This window comes from Caretta caretta, chromosome 3 (genome assembly GCF_965140235.1).
Source record: "Caretta caretta isolate rCarCar2 chromosome 3, rCarCar1.hap1, whole genome shotgun sequence".
In the NCBI taxonomy this organism is placed as follows: domain Eukaryota; kingdom Metazoa; phylum Chordata; order Testudines; family Cheloniidae; genus Caretta; species Caretta caretta.
This window is the reverse complement of record NC_134208.1, coordinates 134975584-134995795: the sequence shown is the minus strand read 5'-3', so window position 1 is coordinate 134995795 and position 20212 is coordinate 134975584. Positions and strand designations below refer to the sequence as shown.

The 20212-nt window shown below is 47.5% G+C and overlaps 2 long non-coding RNA genes across 2 annotated transcripts in view; one reads left to right on the top strand and one right to left on the bottom strand.

The window, feature by feature from the left end:
- Positions 1-20212, top strand: part of LOC125633886 (uncharacterized) — a 253517-nt gene that overhangs the window by 160063 nt on the left and 73242 nt on the right. The gene's annotated exons all lie outside the window — the stretch shown is intronic.
- Positions 570-12789, bottom strand: LOC125633887 (uncharacterized). Its single transcript, XR_007355723.2, has 3 exons — positions 12221-12789; positions 2508-2704; positions 570-1060 (listed from the first exon to the last, which is right to left on the bottom strand). It is a non-coding gene; the product is annotated as an uncharacterized LOC125633887 (long non-coding RNA).

Genomic DNA, 20212 nt, shown 5'->3' with positions numbered 1-20212 from the left:
GTGAAGGTAGTGGGATAGCTTGGGCGCCATACTGGACTCATTACTAATATTTGACAATCAGGCAGGAGCTGTCACCAAAAACACCTTCTTCCAGCTCTGGCCAGCAAGAAGACTGTCTCCATTCCTCTCAGACAGTCCTCTGGCCACAATATCTGTGCATTCATTATTCCCTGAATGAACAGTTTATGCAAAGTATGATGATGATGGTTGTGTCAGCACATGGCATCAACACTGCTTTTGTGTTTAAATAAATAAAAACTAAGAGTAAAATATAATTATTATTAGGCCTATGCCATTTAAAGTAAATTCCTTCTTTGATGCCTTGGTGGGCTTTGAGGAAGAACTATTTCTTACGCGAGGCTCCATGCACATTGTGGCAGGCTTTACCTAATTGCAAAAGGTTCAGAAGAGAGCTACAAGAATAGTTTGAGGTCTGGAAAACATATATTATAGTGAAAGGCTAAAAAAGCTCAGTCTATTTAATTTATCCAACAGGAAGTTAAGAGGTGATTTGGTCATGGTCTACAAGTACCTGCACGGGGAAGAGATTTCTGATAGTAGATGGCTCTTTAATCTAAGACCTTGTCTAGACTACAAAGTTTTGTCAACGGAAGTTAAGTCGACAGTCAAAAACTGGTATAATTACATCGCTTGTGCGTGTTCACACTATGCTCCTTCTGTCAGCAGAGCATGTCCAAGCTTGGTGCTCTAGCACTGACAGTGAGAGCAATGCATGGTGGACAGCTATCCCACTGTTCTACTTGCTACTTTCTGCAGCTAGGAGTTGTGGGAAGGTGGAGTGGATCGCAGTGCATCAGGGTGCGAGCTCAATGTCCCATGATGCAGTTCTTTCTATCCCAGCATTCCATTGGCTTCTGACTGCATTTTGTGGCATTTTTCAAAGGCCCCTGTTTACTGTGCGCCCGCCATCTCTGTCTGAAAGAATGGATCCTGCACAACTCTGTTGTTGTCACTGTTATGAAAACATGGCGGCTGGTCATGCAGTATATCATGAGCATCCAAGCTGAACAGGAATCAGAGTTGCCTGACCTGCTGTGTGCTGTGGAAAGAAAACACCAGATTACTTTTGGCATTCATGGAGCAGCTACACAGGTGGACCATTGCTTTTGGGCTTGGGAAACAAGCAGTGAGTGGTGGGATTGCATTGTTATGCAGGTCTGGATGACAAGCAGTGGCTGCAGAGCTTTCGGATGCAGAAAGCCACCTTCCTGGTACTCTGTGCGAAGCTCACTCCAGCACCCGGGGCAAGGACACCAAAATGAAAGCTGCCCTCTAAGTGAGAAATGCATGGCGATTGCTGTGTGGAAGTTGGCAACACCAGACTGCTGCCAGTTGGTCGTGAATCAGTTTAGAGTCAGGAAGTCCACTGCTGGGGCTGTGTTAATGCAAGCGTGCAGTGCCACTAATTGCATCCTGTTACGAAGGTCTCTGACTCTTGGCAGTGTGTGTGAAACAGTGGGATGGCTTTGCCGCAATGGGATTCCTTAACTGTGGAGGGGCGATAGATGGCATGCATATTCCAGTTTTGGCCCCAGACCATCTGTGATGGAGTACATCACTAGAAAGGGGTACTTCTCCATGCTCTTGCAGGTGCTTGTAGATACCATGGGCATTTCACTGACACATCAATGCAGGGTGGTCAGGGAAGGTGCATGACGCATGCATCTTCAGGAACACTGGCCTGGACAGAAAGTTCCAAGCAGGAACTTTCTTTCCAAACCAGAAGATTCCAGTGGAGGATGTTGAAATGCCCACAGTGATCCTGGGAGACCTAGAGTACCCTTACTTCCATGGCTCATGAAGTCTTACACAGGAAACCTGGACAGCAGCAAGGAATGCTCCAACAATAGGCTGAGCAGGTGCAGAATGACTGCGGAATGTGCCTTGGGCAGATTAAAAGCACGCTGGTGAGTTCAGGCCGGGGTGGGGGCTGGGCATTCAAGATGGGGCAAAGGGTCTAAGTGGGTTTTTTTAAGGGGATCAATGCAGGCGAGTAGGGATAATATTGTAAATTCTGCCGCCATTTTCCGCAGGTGGGGATATTGAAGCCGATATCTTTCTTTTGAGGGTAAGCAAGGATGCAAGGGTGCATCTCCTGCATGCATGCAGCTTCAGACCCAGTCCCTATGTTTGCTCGCCTGTGTGCTGCTTTGGTTCCTGCACAAGTGATTGCTGATTGGTGCAGAAAAGTTTCCTACAACAGGGGAAGGAACATAGCAGCTCTGCTAAGGAACCTTCGGCACAGGATTGGCGAGTACCTCCAGGAAAGTTTCCTAGAGATCTCTCTGGAGGATTCCCATGAAATTTCGGTGTGCATCAACACACTGTTCCACTGCACTGCTTAGCTGCACAGGGGAATGTGAAGCACATACAAACACAACTGGTCGTGTACATTTCTATCCCTTTACCCACCTCTAGAATATATAAAGCAAAGGACAGCTCTACCTCATATAACTGAGCAGCATCAACTCAAAAAGATCACTTACCAGGGCTCTCCTCTCCTGCATCATGCATGCCGGAGATGGACGGCTGGGACTGGCTAGATCCCTCTGGAATGGAAAAGAGGTCCTGACTCGCTGCGCCATGTGCTCCACCTTGTCCTCCAACTTGACCGCCTCATTCTTGACTTCCTCCTCAGGGTTAGGTCTGCTGCCTCCAGCCCCTCCAAAGTATTCACGGGGCTCTGGGCAGTGGAATCATAGAATCATAGAATATCAGGGTTGGAAGGGACCTCAGGAGGTCATCTAGTCCAACCCCCTGCTCAAAGCAGGACCAATCCCCAATTAAATCATCCCAGCCAGGGCTTTGTCAAGCCTGACCTTAAAAACTTCTAAGGAAGGAGATTCCACCACCTCCCTAGGTAACGCATTCCAGTGTTTCACCACCCTCCGAGTGAAAAAGTTTTTCCTAAGATCCAACCTAAATCTCCCCCACTGCAACTTGAGACCATTACTCCTTGTTCTGTCATCTGCTACCACTGAGAACAGTCTAGAGCCATCCTCTTTGGAACCCCCTTTCAGGTTGTTGAAAGCAGCTATCAAATCCCCCCTCATTCTTCTCTTCCATAGACTAAATATCCCCAGTTCCCTCAGCCTCTCCTCATAACTCATGTGTTCCAGTCCTCTAATCATTTTTGTTGCCTCTGCTGAACTCTTTCCAATTTTTCCACATTCTTCTTGTAGTGTGGGGCCCAAAACTGGACACAGTACTCCAGATGAGGCCTCACCAGTGTCGAATAGAGGGGAACAATCACGTCCCTCGATCTGCTCGCTATGCCCCTACTTATACATCCCAAAATGCCATTGGCCTTCTTGGCAACAAGGACACACTGTTGACTCCTATCCAGCTTCTCGTCCACTGTCACCCATAGGTCCTTTTCTGCAGAACTGCTGCCGAGCCATTCGGTCCCTAGTCTGTAGCGGTGCATTGGATTCTTCAGTCCTAAGTGCAGGACTCTGCACTTGTCGTTGTTGAACCTCATCAGATTTCTTTTGGCCCAATCCTCCAATTTCTCTAGGTCCCTCTGTATCCTATCCCTACCTTCCAGCGTATCTACCTCTCCTCCCTGTTTAGTGTCATCTGCAAATTTGCTGAGGGTGCAATCCACACCATCCTCCAGATCATTTATGAAGATATTGAACAAAACCGGCCCCAGGACCGACCCTTAGGGCACTCCACTTGATACCGGCTGCCAACTAGACATGGAGCCATTGATCACTACCCGTTGAGCCTGACAATCTAGCCAGCTTTCTATCCACCTTATAGTCCATTCATCCAGCCCATACTTCTTTAACTTGCTGGCAAGAATACTGTGGGAGACAGTGTCAAAAGTTTCGCTAAAGTCAAGGAACAACACGTCCACTGCTTTCCCTTCATCCACAGAACCAATTATCTCATCATAGAAGGCAATTAGATTAGTCAGGCATGACTTGCCCTTGGTGAATCCATGCTGACTGTTCCTTATCACTTTCCTCTCCTCTAAGTGCTTCAGAATTGATTCCTTGAGGACCTGCTCCATGATTTTTCCAGGGACTGAGGTGAGGCTGACTGGCCTGTAGTTCCCAGGATCCTCCTTCTTCCCTTTTTTAAAGATGGGCACTACATTAGCCTTTTTCCAGTCGTCCGGGACTTCCCCCGATCGCCATGAGTTTTCAAAGATAATGGGCAATGGCTCTGCAATCACATCCGCCAACTCCTTTAGCACTCTTGGATGCAACGCATCCGGCCCCATGGACTTGTGCTCGTCCAGCTTTTCTAAATAGTCCCGAACCACTTCTTTCTCCACAGAGGGCTGGTCAGCTGCTCCCCATGCTGAGTATGTGCCCTGAACTTTACAGACAGCACAGTGGAGTTGGGGTCGCTGCCAGTGATGGCATCCAGCTCCTTACAGAAGTGGCTGGTCTTCAGTACCGCACCAGAGTGAGGGTTTGCCTCCCTTGGCTTTTGGTACACCAGCCTCAGCTCCTTTGTCTTCACTTGGCACTGCTGCATGTCCCCTTCGTAGCCCTTATCCAACAAGCCTTGGGAAATCTGCCTGCAGGTATTGAAGTTCCTAAGGCTGGAGCAGAGCTGGGACTGCACAGTCTCCTCTCCCCACAGTGCCAGCAGATTCAACAACTCAGATGTGCTCCAAGCAGGAGAGTGTTTGCTGCATGGAGCCACCATAGTCAGCTGGGAAGATGCCATGTGAGCTCTCCACGCCAAGCAAATAGGAAGTGGAATTTCAAAAATTCCCAGGACTTTAAAGGGGGACGGGTAGATGCCTGTGTACTTAGGTCCAGGGTAGCAGAGTTCGAACTGCTGACCAGAGCAGTCAGGATGGGCATTGTGGGACATCTCCTGGAAGCCATTTATAGCAACATAACCAAACGCAGTGTCTACACTGACACTTTGTCGATATAACTTTGCCGCAAAAAGCTCTATGCCTCTCTTTGTCAGTAGAGCAGGAGAGTTTTGTCGGTAGAAGGAACATTGTAGTGTGTCCACCTCCACTGTTTTGTCGATGAAACCTGACTCAAAGACTGTTTCGCCTGTGAGTGACTGGGACGCTTCAAGAGGGAGTGCCCATATTGGGATGGAGGAAGGAGGCCCCACCCAGAAAAGGCCCCCCTTGTGAGGTCAACAAGGGGCCATGGACTTGTTGGGCCTGGAGGGAACTGGGACACATGATGAGGGAGTGCCCTCGGGGGACTCGCAGGACCCAAGCTAGCCCTGAGGTGGTCAGGGGTGGGCACTGGTTGTGCATCCTCTGCCACAAGGGGAGACAGGGAAAGCAGCCTACCCCCCAGAGAAGGAGGGGGAGACCGGAGGAACGGGCCAGGTCCGAAACTGCACCGAAGGAGGGGGTGGTGACGGCCAGGGCCCAAAAGAGGGGATTGTCAGGGGCAGAGAGGCCCCAGACAAATGTGGGATCCCATAAGGGAGCTGGAAGGGCTACCATGGGAACCCAAACTATGGAGGAAGGGAGCGCGCTGCTCCTTGCACTGGAGAGCATGCGAAAGGAGAGAGATTCCCTGCGGGCCCAGCTGAGAGCAATGCTGGGGCATTAGGGATTCTCCCCCCAGTGTGTGGGCTTAAGAGGGAGAGTGTGTAGCAGGGTGGCTACCCTGCTCCCAAAATAGAAGGGGTTAAAAGCAGCCCTGGAGAGGGCTGTGGCTGGGGATGGCTGACTGGGGAAGCAGCTTGGCCATGCCCCAGTCAGGCCCCCAGCTGGCCTGTATGAAAAGGCTGTGAGCCACAGGCCCAAGGAGTCTCTCTCCAGGCTGGGAGATAGCAGGGCCTGGCTGCCTGCCTGACAGGGTATTGAGGGTGGTGCAGTACTGGGGAAGGAGCGGGCTGAGTGGGAGAGCTCCAGGCTAGCAATTCCCCAGGCTGTAAGGCCTGGTCCAAGGCCCATAGAAGTACTGGGAGGCAGAGGAAGACAACAGGTCTGAACCCCCTTGCCTACGATGAGTGGCCTTTACACTGCAGCCTGTCCCAGGGAGTGGGGGCTTGATGATGACTGGCGGTAGCCCAGACTGAGGCAAGGTGGGGATAGTGGGTTGGGGGTTTCCCAGGAAGGGGAGACCCAGAAGCAGAGTATGGGGGTACTGCCAGGGGCAGAACCCCAGAGAAAGGGGCACCGGGGTCTCTGAGGGACATGGAGGCCAGAGCTGTGCGGATCGCCGGCTTGCAGAGGGCACTCCAGGCTGGAAAAGAGCTAATTCCTGGATGACCAGGAAGAGGTGACGTGGGGTGAGTCTGCTCCTTTACAACTACGTTATTACCTGCTGGGATGACGGTTTACCCTTGTGACCGATCATGCACCCCTCCAGTGGATGCAACGAAATAAAGAGAAGAATGCAAGGGTGACCAGATGGTTTCTGCAAAAAGAAAAGGAGTACTTGTGGCACCTTCGAGACTAACAAATTTATTTAAGCATAAGCTTTCGTGAGCTACAGTTCACTTCATCACATGCATGCAGTGGAAAATACAGTGGGGAGATTTATATACACAGAGAACATGAAACAATGGGTGTTACTATGCACACTGTAACAAGAGTGATCAGGTAAGGTGAGCTATTACCAGCAGGAGAGCTGGGAGGTAAAAACCTTTTGTAGTGATAATCAAGGTGGGCCATTTCCAGCAGTTGACAAGAACATGTGAGGAACAGTGAGGGGGGCGGGGGTGGAATAAACATGGGGAAATAGTTTTACTTTGTGTAATGACACATCCACTCCCAGTCTTTATTCAAGCCTAAGTTAATTGTATCCAGTTTGCAAATTAATTCCAATTCAGCAGTCTCTCGTTGGAGTCTGTTTTTGAAGTTTTTTTTATTGAAGAATTGCCACTTTTAGGTCTGTAATCGAATGACCAAAGAGATTGAAGTGTTCTCCAACTGGTTTTTGAATGTTCTAATACTTGACATCTGATCTGTGTCCATTTATTCTTTTATGTAGAAACTTTCCAGTTTGGCCAATGTACATGGCAGAGGGGCATTGCTGGCACATGATGGCATATCACATTGGTGGATGTGCCGGTGAACAAGCCTCTGATAGTGTGGCTGATGTGGTTAGGCCCTATGATGGTGTCCCCTGAATAGATATGTGGACACAGTTGGCAATGGGCTTTGTTGCAAGGATAGGTTCCTGGGTTAGTGTTTTTATTGTGTGGTTGCTGGTGAGTATTTGCTTCAGGTTGGGGGAATGTCTGTAAGCAATGACTGGCCTGTCTCCCAAGATTTGTGAGAGTGATGGGTCATCCTTCAGAATAGGTTGTAGATCCTTGATGATGCGTTGGGGAGGTTTTAGTTGGGGGCTGAAGGTGACGGCTAGTGGCGTTCTGTTATTTTCTTTGTTGGGCCTGTCCTGTAGTAGGTGACTTCTGGATACTCTTCTGGCTCTTTCAATCTGTTTCCTCACTTCAGCAGGTGGGTATTGTAGTTGTAAGAACGCTTGATAGAGATCTTGTAGGTGTTTGTCTCTGTCTGAGGGTTTGGAGCAAATGCAGTTGTATTGTAGAGCTTGGCTGTAGACAATGGATCGTGTGGTGTGGTCTGGATGAAAGCTGGAGGCATGTAGGTAGGCATAGTGATAAGTAGGTTTCCAGTATAAGGTGGTGTTTATGTAACCATCGCTTATTAGCACTGTAGTGTCCAGGAAGCGGATCTCTTGTGTGGACTGGTCCTGGCTGAGGTTGATGGTGGGATGGAAATTGTTGAAATCATGGTGGAATTCCTCAAGGGCTTCTTTTCCATGGGTCCAGATGATGAAGATGTCATCAATGTAGTGCAAGTAGAGTCGGCGCATTAGGGGACAAGAGCTGAGGAAGCATTGTTGTAAGTCAGCCATAAAAATTTTGGCATACTGTGGGGCCATGCAGGTACCCATAGCAGTGCCGCTGATTTGAAGGTATATCTTGTTACAGTGTGTATGGTAACACCCATTGTTTCATGTTCTCTATGTATATAAATCTCCCCACTGTATTTTCCACTGCATGCATCCAATGAAGTGAGCTGTAGCTCACGAAAGCTTATGCTCAAATAAATTTATTAGTCTCTAAGGTGCCACAAGTACTCCTTTTCTTTTTGCGGATACGGACTAACACGGCTGCTACAGATGGTTTCTGTCCCTACAACCTTTCCAATTCACCATACAACACCGGGCTGGAAGCCACCATGGCAATGCAGATGGTTTGTTATGGATACACTGCCTGATGTCCCAAGTTGCCCAACCCCATGGTGTTGAATAGAGAGGGGGGATGTGTGATAGGGTCGGGCCAGATGAGTGATAGAAGGCAGATATATTAGAAAGCAGGTCCCTTTTCCCTGGGTAAGGTAACAGGGAAGGTTCCAGAACAATCAGGAACTTTCTGGAAACAATTAAGGCAGACAGGCTGATCAGAACACGTACAGCCTATCAAGAAGCTGCTAGAATCAATTAAGACAGGCAGGCTAATCAGGGCACCTGGGTTTAAAAAGGAGCTCACTTCAGTTTGTGGTGTGCATGTGAGGAGCTGGGAGCAAGAGGCGCAAGAAGCTGAGAGTGAGAAAGCGTACTGCTGGAGGACTGAGAAGTACAAGGGTTATCAGACATCGGGAGGAAGGTCCTGTGGTGAGACTAAAGAAGGTGTTGGGAGGAGGCCATGGGGAAGTAGCCCAGGAAGTTGTAGCTGTCGCGCAGCTGTTACAGGAGCCACTGTAGACAGCTGGAATCAACAGGGCCCTAGACTGGAACCCGGAGTCGAGGGCGGGCCCAGGTTCCCTTCATTCCCCCCAACTCCCTACATGATTCCCGGAGAAGTTGACTTGGACTGTGGATTCCACCAGAGGGGAAGGTCTCTGGCCTGTTCCCCGATCCACTAGGTGGATCAGCAGAGACTGCAGGGATTATTGTTCTTCCTTTTCCCTGTGCTGGCCAGTGATGAGGCTAACTGAGTGAACGGCAGATTTGAGCCATGAAAGTGGCCAAACTGAGGGCTGCCGTGAACCTCTGAGCAAGCAAATCCGCCAATAAGGGCAGGACCCACCAAGGCAGAGAAAGGAACTTTGTCACACCAGATAAAGTCATACTAAAACTAAGGTGCAACATTTTAAGAGAGGGTAATTAACTAGAAGAATAATTTACCCCGGGATGTGGTCAAGACTAAATGTCTGTTTAAAAGATATGTCATAGCTCACAAAGAATCATAGAAGATTAGGGTTGGGAGAGACCTCAGGAGGCAGTCTTGTCCAACCTCCTGCTCAAAGTAACCCCAACTAAATCACCCCAATCAGGGCTTTGTCAAGATGGGCCTTAAAAACCTCTAAGGATGGAGATTCCACCACCTCCCTAGGTAACCCATTCTAGTGCTTCACAACCCTCCTAGTAAAATAGCTTTTTCCTAATATCCAACCTAGACCTCCCTCACTGCAATTTGAGACCATTGCTCCTTGTTCTATCACCTGCCACCACTGAGAACAGCTTAGATCCATCCTCTTTGGAACCCCTCTTTAGGTAGTTGAAGGCTACTATCAAATTCCCCCCTCACTCTTCTCGTCTGCAGACTAAATAAGCCCAGTTCCCCCAGCCTCTCCTCATAAGTCATGTGTTCCAGCCCCCTTATAATTTTCGTTGCCCTCCACTGGACTCTCTCCAATTTGTCCACATCCTTTCTGTCGGGGAGGAGGGAACAAAACTGGACACAATACTTCAGATGTGGCCTCACCAGTGCCAAACAGAGGGGAATAATCACTTCCCTCAATCTGCTGGCAATGCTCCTACTGATGCAGCCCAATATGCCGTTAGCCTTCTTGGCAACAAGGGCACACTGTTGACTCATATCCAGCTTTTCATCCACTGTAATCCCCAGGTTCTTTTCTGAAGAACTGCCACTTAGCCAGTCGGTCCCAGTCTGTAGCAGTGCATGGGATTCTTCTGTACTAAGTGCAGGACTCTGCATTTGTCCTTATTAAACCTCATCAGATTTCTTTTGGCCCAATCCTCAAATTTGTCTAGGACACTCTGGACCCTATTCCTACCCTCCAGCATATCTACCTCTCCCCCACAGCTTAGTGTCATCTGCGAACTTGCTGAGGATTCAATCTATCCCCTTATCCAGATCATTAATGAAGATGTTGAACAAAACCAGCCTCAGGACCGATCCTGCGGCACTCCGCTTGATATCAGCTGCCAACTAGACAGCAAACTGTTGATCACTACCCATTAAGCCTGATGATCTAGCCAGCTTTCTATCCACCTTATAGTCCATTCATCCAATCCATACTACTTTAACTTGCTGGCAAGAATACTGTGAGAGACCGTATCAAAAGCTTTGCTAAAGTCAAGATATATCATGTCCACCTCTTTCCCCATATCCGCAGAGCCAGAAGTTATGGGCTTGATGCAGGAATTATTGTCTGGGATTCTATGGCCTGTGTTATACAGAAGATCAGACTAGATTATCACAGTGGTCCTTTCTGACCTTAAAATGTATGAATCGATGAAATTCCGCTGTGCTTCAGAGTGGCACTTCATTGCACAGCAGCTTCAGATTAAAGGATATCTGCCTTCATTGAATTAAATCAGAAAAGGAGTGATGCACTCACTGCAGTACCCCCTTTGCTATGGATTCTATTAATTTTATTTTTAATTTGTTAATGTTCAGTGCGTTGTAGAATTTTGTACTGAAAATGTATGAGCACATCCTAGGTATGATTAGGAAGCAGCTGGAGGTTTTTTGCAGTTGGGAAGGATATTGCGAGGGCTTTTAGCCCCTCAGGAGATGTGGGAAGCACTTTGGGCTTGTGGTAAGCACATTAACTGGATGCTAAAGTCATCGGTGGGGAAATAGTCAAGGATGTTGTAAATGAAATGTGCATCATTTCAAAGTTAAGACCCCTTTGAGATGAATGGGGCGGGTCATACCACCCACTGAGTGACTGCTTCAGGTTGTTTGCAGAATGGGGCCTTGTTGACGTTGGGGGTTTGCCCTGATGTCAGCTGTCAATGAAGCTTTTCTAGGGCAAATCCCTGGCGCAGACAAGGCAAAGCCACTATTTCCACCAATGGAGCATACAAACGCCTGAAACTTCAGTAAACTCCACTGGGGCAAATCATGGCTTTAGTGGTTTGCTCCTAATCCATATTAGGGGTTTTCACTGTTTCAGGATATTGGAGCAGATCTTCAGTGTAGAATAAGGCCTTAGGCAGACATCACTGCATGACGTTACACTGGGATGATTTTTTTATAGCCACAAGCGTTAGAAACTTAATTCCACCTCCCCACTACATGAAAGCCTGGGAGAACCTAATTCCACTAGAACAACTCCCTCTGGGCACTGACATCGAAATAAAACACAGGTGTACTCTAAATCAAGTGAGAGCTGGGGTGACGAAGACTGTTGACAATATAACCAAGTGGAAACTAAAGAACGACCCCCAAATATGAATGTGGAGAGCCTTAGCAGACACTTGAATACTGCCTGGTGCAGTACTCCCTGGCAACATCCTCTGCTCTCTAGAAACTATTTGAGGTAAGTGACATCACCAGGTCCTGGCTGTGGTTTGGGAGTGAGAAGCTATGATGATGAAAGCTTAGATTCTGGAGCAGAAGTCGGAGGCAAGGGGTGGCTTTTGCAGCAAATTCTGCAGTCAGAGAATGGTGGAGTACACAGGGCCCTGTTTTAAAGGAGGGATGGTGTCAAGGTTCCTTCCCAACTCTGAATTCTAGGGTACAGATGTGGGGACCTGCATGAAAACCTCCTAAGCTTATTTTTACCAGCTTAGGTTAAAACTTCCCCAAGGTACAGACTATTTTACCTTTTGTCCTTGGACTTTATTGCTGCCACCACCAAGCGTCTAACAGATATATAACAGGGAAAGAGCCCGCTTGGAAAAGTCTTTCCCCCCAAAATACTCCCCAAACCCTACACCCCCTTTCCTGGGGAAGGCTTGATAAAAGTCCTCACCAATTTGCATAGGTGAACACAGACCCAAACCCTTGGATCTTAAGAACAATGAAAAAGCAATCAGGTTCTTAAAAGAAGAATTTTAATTGAAGAAAAAAGTAAAAGAATTACCTCTGTAAAATCAGGATGGTAAATACCTTACAGGGTAATCAGATTCAAAACATAGAGAATCTCTCTAGGCAAAACCTTAAGTTACAAAAAGACACAAACAGGAATATACATCAGCCATTTAAACAAAACAGACTCTAACGCATACCTAGCTAGATTACTTACTAAGTTCTAAGACTCCATTCCTTTTCTGTTCCCAGCAAAAGCATCACACAGACAGAGAGAGCCTTTGTTTCTCCCCCCTCCTTCTTTGAAAATATCTTGTCTCCTCATTGGTCATTTTGGTCAGGTGCTAGCGAGGTTATCCTAGCTTCTTAACCCTTTACAGGTGAAAGCGTTTTTCCTCTGGCCAGGAAGGATTTTAAAGGTGTTTACCCTTCCCTTTATATTTATGACAGATGGGAATAAAGAAAGGATGGTTGGCTGGCATGCAAGATTAGGGAAGGAGGCTCAAAGAGTTCTTTGTGACTATCTCACTTTCAAAACATTTTAACATTGGTAATTTCCCAGGATCAGAACTGATTAAGCTAATTTGCAGTTTAGAAAGACCTATCATAGTTTCAATAGGGTTATGATGTGATTATCTGGGAGGCAAGAGTCTTTAGGCTATACCTTGTGACTTACTGAAAATGTAAGGCTGGTGTTCTGATGAGAACCAACTCAAACCCACTCTCTCAAGTTTTCTCATTTAATTTCCTTCCCTGAATCCTGCCTGTCCTAATTTGTCAGTTATGGCTGAGGATTAATTTGGGGGAAATGTAGAGTAAATTTTATGCAGCAGGTTAAGTGAAAATTCTGGACTTAGTTGTCAAAAGTAATATTCACCGTATCTTACCCCCCCTCCCCCACTTAGACACATTTCCATATCCACAGAAGCCAATGTTAACGATAAAGAAATTCTGTAATTTCAGTAATAAACTAAACAGATTTTCAGTTCTTGTCAACTTAGGTGTTGATCTCCTGGTTACTGTGTTAGAGGGTCCTGCAAGATTCCTTTCGTCAAGGTTTGGCAGAATTCGCTTTTTATTTTTTCATAGTTTTGACCTATAATATCAATGTTTATTTGTAAGCATTTTTTCTGTTTTATCAATTTAAATGTTCACAGCTGTGCGAAATTACAGGGAGTCAGACAATGGGAGGCTCAAACAATAATATTCTACTGACAGTAGACGCCGAGATTCAAAAAGTTAAAGCTTTCTCACTCTTAAACCACAAATTGTCAACATCACAAGTCATAATATACAACGCAAATGTCTTTAAATCAAACTCTAATAAGTTCTCAAGCAGCATTTTTCTTTCTTTGGCAATTAGTAAATTTTTATTATTATCAGTGGAAATATTTTTCCCACCTGTTTCTGTGTTCAGTGAAATCAACGTTTACTGACATTTACGCATAAAAATCTAATCCCTTTGAAGCTCACTTACATTTCACCTTACTTGCTTCCTCCTTGCTAACTTTATTTAGAATGTCACTTCCATCTTCCCTGCATTTTGTTTTCATTTCACATATAGGGGAGGCAGGCAGGACTTCCTTAATCAACTATCACATCTGCTATCTTAATGACTCAATCCTGGCCTTCCATGCCTATGCTTCAATAATTAGGGTTGCCAGGTGTCTGGTTTTTTACTGGAACGCCCGGTCAAAAAGGGAACCTGACGGCTCTGGTCAGCACCGCTGACCGGGACGTTAAAAGGCTGTTTGGCACGGAGCTGGCAGGCTCCCTACCTGGCAGCTCACGGAAGCAGCAATATGTCCCTCAGCTGAGTCGGCTCCTAGGCAAAGGGATGGCCAGGGAGCCTCTGTGTGCTGTCCCTGCCCTGAGCGCCGGCTCCGCAGCTCCCATTGGCTGGGAACCGTGGCCAATGGGAGCTGTAGGGGTGACGCCTGCAGGTGAAGGCAGTGCACAAAGTTGCCTAGCTGCACTTCTACCTAGGAGCTGAGGGACATGTCGCTGCTTGTTGGACCTGCCTGAGGTGAGCTCCGCCAGGAGCCTGCACCCCTTCCTGCACCCCTACCTCCCTGCCCCAGTCCTGAGCTCCCTCCTGCACCCAAACTCCCTCCTGAAGTCCACACCCCACCCCCCTGCCATAGCTCAGAACCCCTCAGCCCCAGCCCAGAGCCCCCTCCTGCACCCCAAACCCCTTATGCCCGGCCCCACCCCGGAGCCCGCACCCCCAGCCGGAGCCCTCCTCCTTCTCTCCACACCCTAACCCCCTGCCCCAGCCTGGTGAAAATGAGTGAGGGTGGGAGAGAGCAAGCCATAGAGAGAGGGGGGATGGAGTGAGAAGGGGGAGGGCCCACAGGGAAGGGGCAAGGCCTCAGGGGCAAAGGTGTTGGGTTTTGTGCGATTAGAAAGTTGGCAACCCTGTCAGTAATAGAATGGTGCCATAAACCATATAGACTATAAAATGGGGATAGTGATTCAGAATGTAGCACTCTTCCCTCTGACCCACTACTGTACCTGTCAGAGGTAGATTAAGGTCTCCTGGAGCCCTGGGCTGGAGCAAGTGGGGGGGCCACAGTGCCAGAACCATGGCCCGCCCCACCCCTTCTGCCTGTACTCCTGCCCCTGTTCTGCCCTTCCCACCTATGGCCCTTCCCATGGCCCCACCCCATTCTGTCTCTTCCTTCCCCCACCCACTCCTTTCTGCCCCTCCCCCATGCTGCAGCCCAGAGACAGGATAATCTCTGTGCCCCTGCCACAGGAACTCCTCCAGGACCACAGCAGGGGGAGATTTTTCTGGAGGCCCCAAAGTGGCAGGAGCCCCTAGGCCTGGGTCCTGTGGGCCTTTGTGGTAATCTGCCACAGGTACCAATCCCTCAGACAGGTAGTGGAGAACTGTGTTGCTGGAGATACTGGCTTTCCAATGAGACTTAAAACAAAAACCCTAACCACCCGTGGTAATTAAAGACCTTGTGGCATTTTTCACAGTTAGGAGGACTGTTAGCTCCAGTATTCGGTTCTGGCCAGGTTCCCCTTAAAATGATTATACATTCCACCTACTTGAAATCCCCATGTTGTTTTATGTGGGTAAGGTATTCTAAACTGTTGTGTAGAGCTGCTGAGCACCGTTAAAGGGCTGGCACTTTCCAGCCCACTCCAGTGATCGGTAAATTGAATATTATATTGCACATAATTTCTGAATCTGTGTGTAAAGTACTTTGACAATCTTGGATCAAAGGCACTATATAAGTCATTATTTATTATTATTATTTATTGTAATAAACTGAGCTCTTGAGAGAATCACAGCTGTTTGTCCTTGTAGGAGGGAGGGCTCTAATACAGGGCCTTTGAGATGTAATGATTTGGCACCACGTATTGTTATATTTATTTCTATAGGTATAACCTGTAGGCAGAAACCACACTGAAGAAGTAAATTATTATTATTTCTTTGCATTATCATAGCACCTAGGACCCCTAGTCATGGACCTAATCCCACTGTGTTAGGTGCTGTATTAGGGACAGTACCTGTCCCAAATTAGACCGATTCAGGCAGAAAAAACAGATTTTACTTCTGACAATATGTATTTCTCCAACATCTTCTCCTGTGCATTCAGATAGTCTTGCTTGTTCTGTTTATCTGCAAGAGCATCAACTCATGACTTCCAATAAGTTTTAGAATCTTCCAGGAAGGTTTGAGACAAAATAGTCTGTAGTCCCAATTCACCATGTCTTATGGCCCTTTTTTGCCAGTGGATCTGGCTCTGGAGATGGTTGTTGTTTAATATTTTCATTCCAGTAGCTCCTAGAGGTTTCAGCTGAGATTAGTGCCCTGTTGTGCTAGGAGCTGTATATATATGTAGAAGGAAACAGTCCCTACTCAAAAGAGCTCGCAGTCTTAATAGATAAGAAATATAAAGGGAGGGAGAACATAAGTGTTATCCCCATTTTACAGATGGGAAATTGATGCACCCAGCTATTAACCGACTTGCCCAAGATCACATCGGAGGTTTGTGGCAGAGTTAGGAATTGAGCCTTGATCTCCACTCTTCCCTCACTGGTGTATTGGCTCCATGTTGCTCCTAACAGGAGCCCTGGTACAGGCAGAGAATCTGGGGGCATTTCTGGTGGCATGGAGACACAGCCAAAGTGCTGCTGTGCTCTAGGTGTTCCCAGCCACCTCAATGGCCTTTTGGGACTGTGGGTAATTGAGTGTAAGGTGGGGCAGATGTCTGGCTGCTTTAACTGCATTGGGTGCTGAAGCAGCCCTTGATCAGCCCAGGAGAAGGGAGCTGTAAGGTGACATAAAGCCAGTTTTGCCCCCACCTCCTTATTGAGGCCAAGCTCAGCTCTGCTGCAGGGATGAATGGTTTTATTGGTTTTAGAACAAAGCCGTCAGAGTCAAGCTTCCTAGGTTCTTTTTGGTCACAGCTGACTATGTGGCTTTGGCCAAGCCAATTAACTTTTCTCTGTACCTCCATCTACCCAACTCTAAAATATGTGAATATGTATGTGAATAGCGTCACTAGCTGTCTAGTGTCTATGCAGGGCCATCCCTACCCATATGCAAAGTACGAAGCTGCGTTCTGCTCCATCCCTTGCTCCGCCTCTTCCCCATGGCCCCTGCCTCTGCTCCGCCCCAGCCCTGCCTTTTACCACCCCTGCTCTGCCCCAGCCCCACCCCCACTCCACCTCTTCTCCAAAGCCCCTGCCCCTGCTCCAGCCCTGCCCCCACTCCCCTGAGGACTTCAGCAAGGGTCGGGCCTGCACTCACCGCCGGTGGTAGGTGCAGTGACCCAGCCCCAGCCTGCTCCACTCCTCCGTGCCGTCAGCAAGTGCTTGGGAGCGGTTCTCCCCTGACCCCCAAGGCTGGGAGTCAGGGGAGCAGAGCGAAGCAGGCTGGGGCCAGGTCACTCCACTTCCCACTGCCCCATGAGTGCGAGGTTGGGCCTGGATGCCCTGCATTCACCGAGTGGCAAGAAGTGGAGCGACCTGGCCCCAGCCCGCTCCACTGGCTCATGCTGGGGAGTGATTCCCCCTTGTCCCCCGCAGAGGTCTGGGGCGCCCCGCAGCTCCCCCGCGGGGGGGATGCATAGAGCACCAAAATGGCTAGGTACGGCCCTGTGTCTATGTGTATCTTACTGGCCAGAATCAGAACAGCTCAAATGTGCGTCACAAGCCCTATACTGCTCACAGCTAATCGTGATTCTTCTTTCCCTCAAGCAGGAAGTTCTGAATAGCTATGGAGTACAGGATAGTGACAGCGGAGGAGGTGCTAGATGACTGCTGGGTTTTTTTAAATTTATCTTCCACATGGATATTTGTACATTGCAGAGAAATCCTCTGATATCTGGATCTGCCCAAAGTATTTTTGAGCTGTATAAGTTCAAAGTGTTCATAGAAGTCAAGGTAGGGGAAAAAAGAGGCTCTGTGGGTTCCACAAAGGGGTTGGGAAGCTTTACAAGGCCAAGGGGTGGCAGCATGATAAGAGAGATACAGGTCTGCTTAAAATAAAGCTAACTCTTTTAATTAATCTTCCACCGCAGGGGAAATTGTGAACTTCAGAAAGATTATTGCGAAGGTTTTGCAAATATACTGCAATTTCCTTAACTCATTTTTAAAGTCCCCTGACAGAAACCCTGCCCTCTGTAGCAGTGTATTAGCCACCCACTGAATGTGGCCATGGGGATGTGGTGTCAGATGCAACAGTGGGGGACTAGGAAACACTGGTCCCAGAAACCTGGAGCGAAAACCGTCACGATAAATCACATCTCTTCCCTTTCATTTGCAAAGCTGCCTTGTTTGTGACTGGAGCTGCAGCAATGCACCCCATCACAGCATTGTCTATATTGTTTTCCTGAACCTCTGGCTCCCCCAAACTCCTCTGTAAGCAATGAATATTCCCATGGCAACAGAATCACAAAACCTTAGTAGGGTTCCTCTTCGAAAATACTCAGCATATCTGTCTGTGCCTGAGCATCTCATTGCACTGAAACAGGTAGCCGCTTGTGAGCAATACTGTACTGGGGCTCTTCGTTCTAGCAGAAAGCAGATTGCACAATCCTAGCAATACACTCTCATTAAGATTCCAAATTGCTAAGGCTTCTTGCTCTAAAATGAGTTGGTTTGCCTTTTTTTTTTTTTTAATGGTTACTGTAATGAGGTGGTAAAATCTCACACTGCACCAGTGAAGAATTAATGCTCAGCCCTGAATCCAGGGACTGAAGCCAGCCTCACCCCACAACACCTGTCAGCAATGTCAAGATTCCAGCTGGAGGGAGTGAAAAATAGGAGGAACCCAGCATCAGCTTGGGGCTGCTTAGAGATAAGAGAGTCTGAATTACCTGACTAGAGTGCTGAGCAGTTAAGCCTACGGATATAGCTTGGGCTGGATTTTATGCTGTTTTACTGTTCATTTGTTTGTTCATTAAGTCAAACTCCAGAAAGCTGTTGACTTTTGACCCTCCATGGGCAATGCTGAGTGGGTCATATAGCAAGTGAGACAGTCACCTGCTCAGTTACCTAAAAGATACCATTCTTTCCCCATGAAAGGTGCACTCCCTCCACCTTAGATGAGAATTGGAATATTTTGAGGTATCTAATAGAGGTTCTTTTCTGAAGTAAAAGCCCAGTGGCAGCACTGCGCTGGGGAGACGGCTCCCTTTGTGTTGATGTTGAAAGATGGACATTTTTCTGTAGCTTTAGAGAGCTAGGTCACAATGAGGGGTGGATGAAATTCGTGGTGGTGGGGTGGGGGAGGAAGGAAATGTCCTGGAATTTCTGAGGCTGCTAGTTTAATAACTTTGTTATAAAGATTTTGAATTGACTAATTTGGGGTGCTGTGTACTAGCTCTTGACTAGATGAGTCCAGTAAACTATTTTAATCTTTCTTGTCCTGTCTGTCTTTCCGGCTACAAAGTGGCAAAATAAAATAAAGTGTGACTTGGGTTTTGTTGAACAAAGCTATTTTTAGGATTTCATCCTATCCAATTTACTTCAAAGCTGACCAAAAACTCTACCTTTGGAACAGACCTCCTTTATTCATTTTGAGGCTGTCATTCCATTTTAATATGGATTTTTCAAGGAGGAAAGGCACAAATGGCCCCCCCCTAACAGCTGCTGAGTCACCACCTTAACTGAAATAGTAGAATCTGTAAACACAACCTTTGCTCCCAGTGATTATTCCTGGGCCCTATCACTACCTTCTTCAGATAAATCCAATAGCCACCTCCTTTCCTTTTTATAAATGTTTGTTAAATGACAGAAGTGGGCCTAGCCCAAAACGCCCAATTCCAAACACCCCCGGGGTTTTCTGGCTGTCCCTCTCTCTCTGTCCCAAAACTGGGATCCAAAGCCCCATAAACTGGAAGGCGTTTTGAATCTTGACCTGAATTGTGTAGTTCATGCCCTATCCTCTGAAGAGGATAGCTAGAGACATCAAGTTTCAGTGTTCTGTTTATGAGCTGATTACTACCTGTGTGTCTTGCTTTATATCCATTCAGTGGAAGCAATTTTAGTCAGGGTCTCAAAATTAATGACCCTGGCAGCTGAAGTACTATGTCAGAAAATCTCTAAAGGACTGGGGTTGGCAGCATCCAAACTTTCTCCCTTACTAGACGTTGCCCTGCAAATATGTATTTAACCAGGAACTCCATCTGACAACATCCTGATAATTCACATGGTAGTTGCTTCGGGTGTGTGTGCGTGCGCGTGTGTGTTTGTACACACTGGCTTCGCAGCTTAACAGATCTATACCAACTGCAGTATTCTATTAATGACCAGGGTTTCAGTAGTTGTAAAGGATTTACAATCTGGTACTAGCTCACTATAGGACTGAATGAAAGAGGAAAAAACTGGGTACCATCATCTTCCTTTAGACCCTGCAGTCTTTCATGGGCACGCTCTCCCTTCCTACTCCACCTCTCCCAGACTTTCATCTTGCCTGCTGTCACCAGTCTGCTGATCTTTCATTTCTCCTGCCAGCCTCCCAGAACATAAGGTCAACAATGGCTACATAAGCTGAAGTGGTTCTCCCTTAGGATGGGGTGGCTGAAGGCAGAGGCTTATACCTGTGACAGCCTATTTAGCAGAGTTATTTATCAAGTGCTGTGCTCCATTTCACTGCTTCCTTTCTATGGAAGAGGTGAAAGGACGGGATTGTGCTTGGTTTAGTTTTTGCAAGAGCGCGCACAGACACACACACACACAGAAAGAG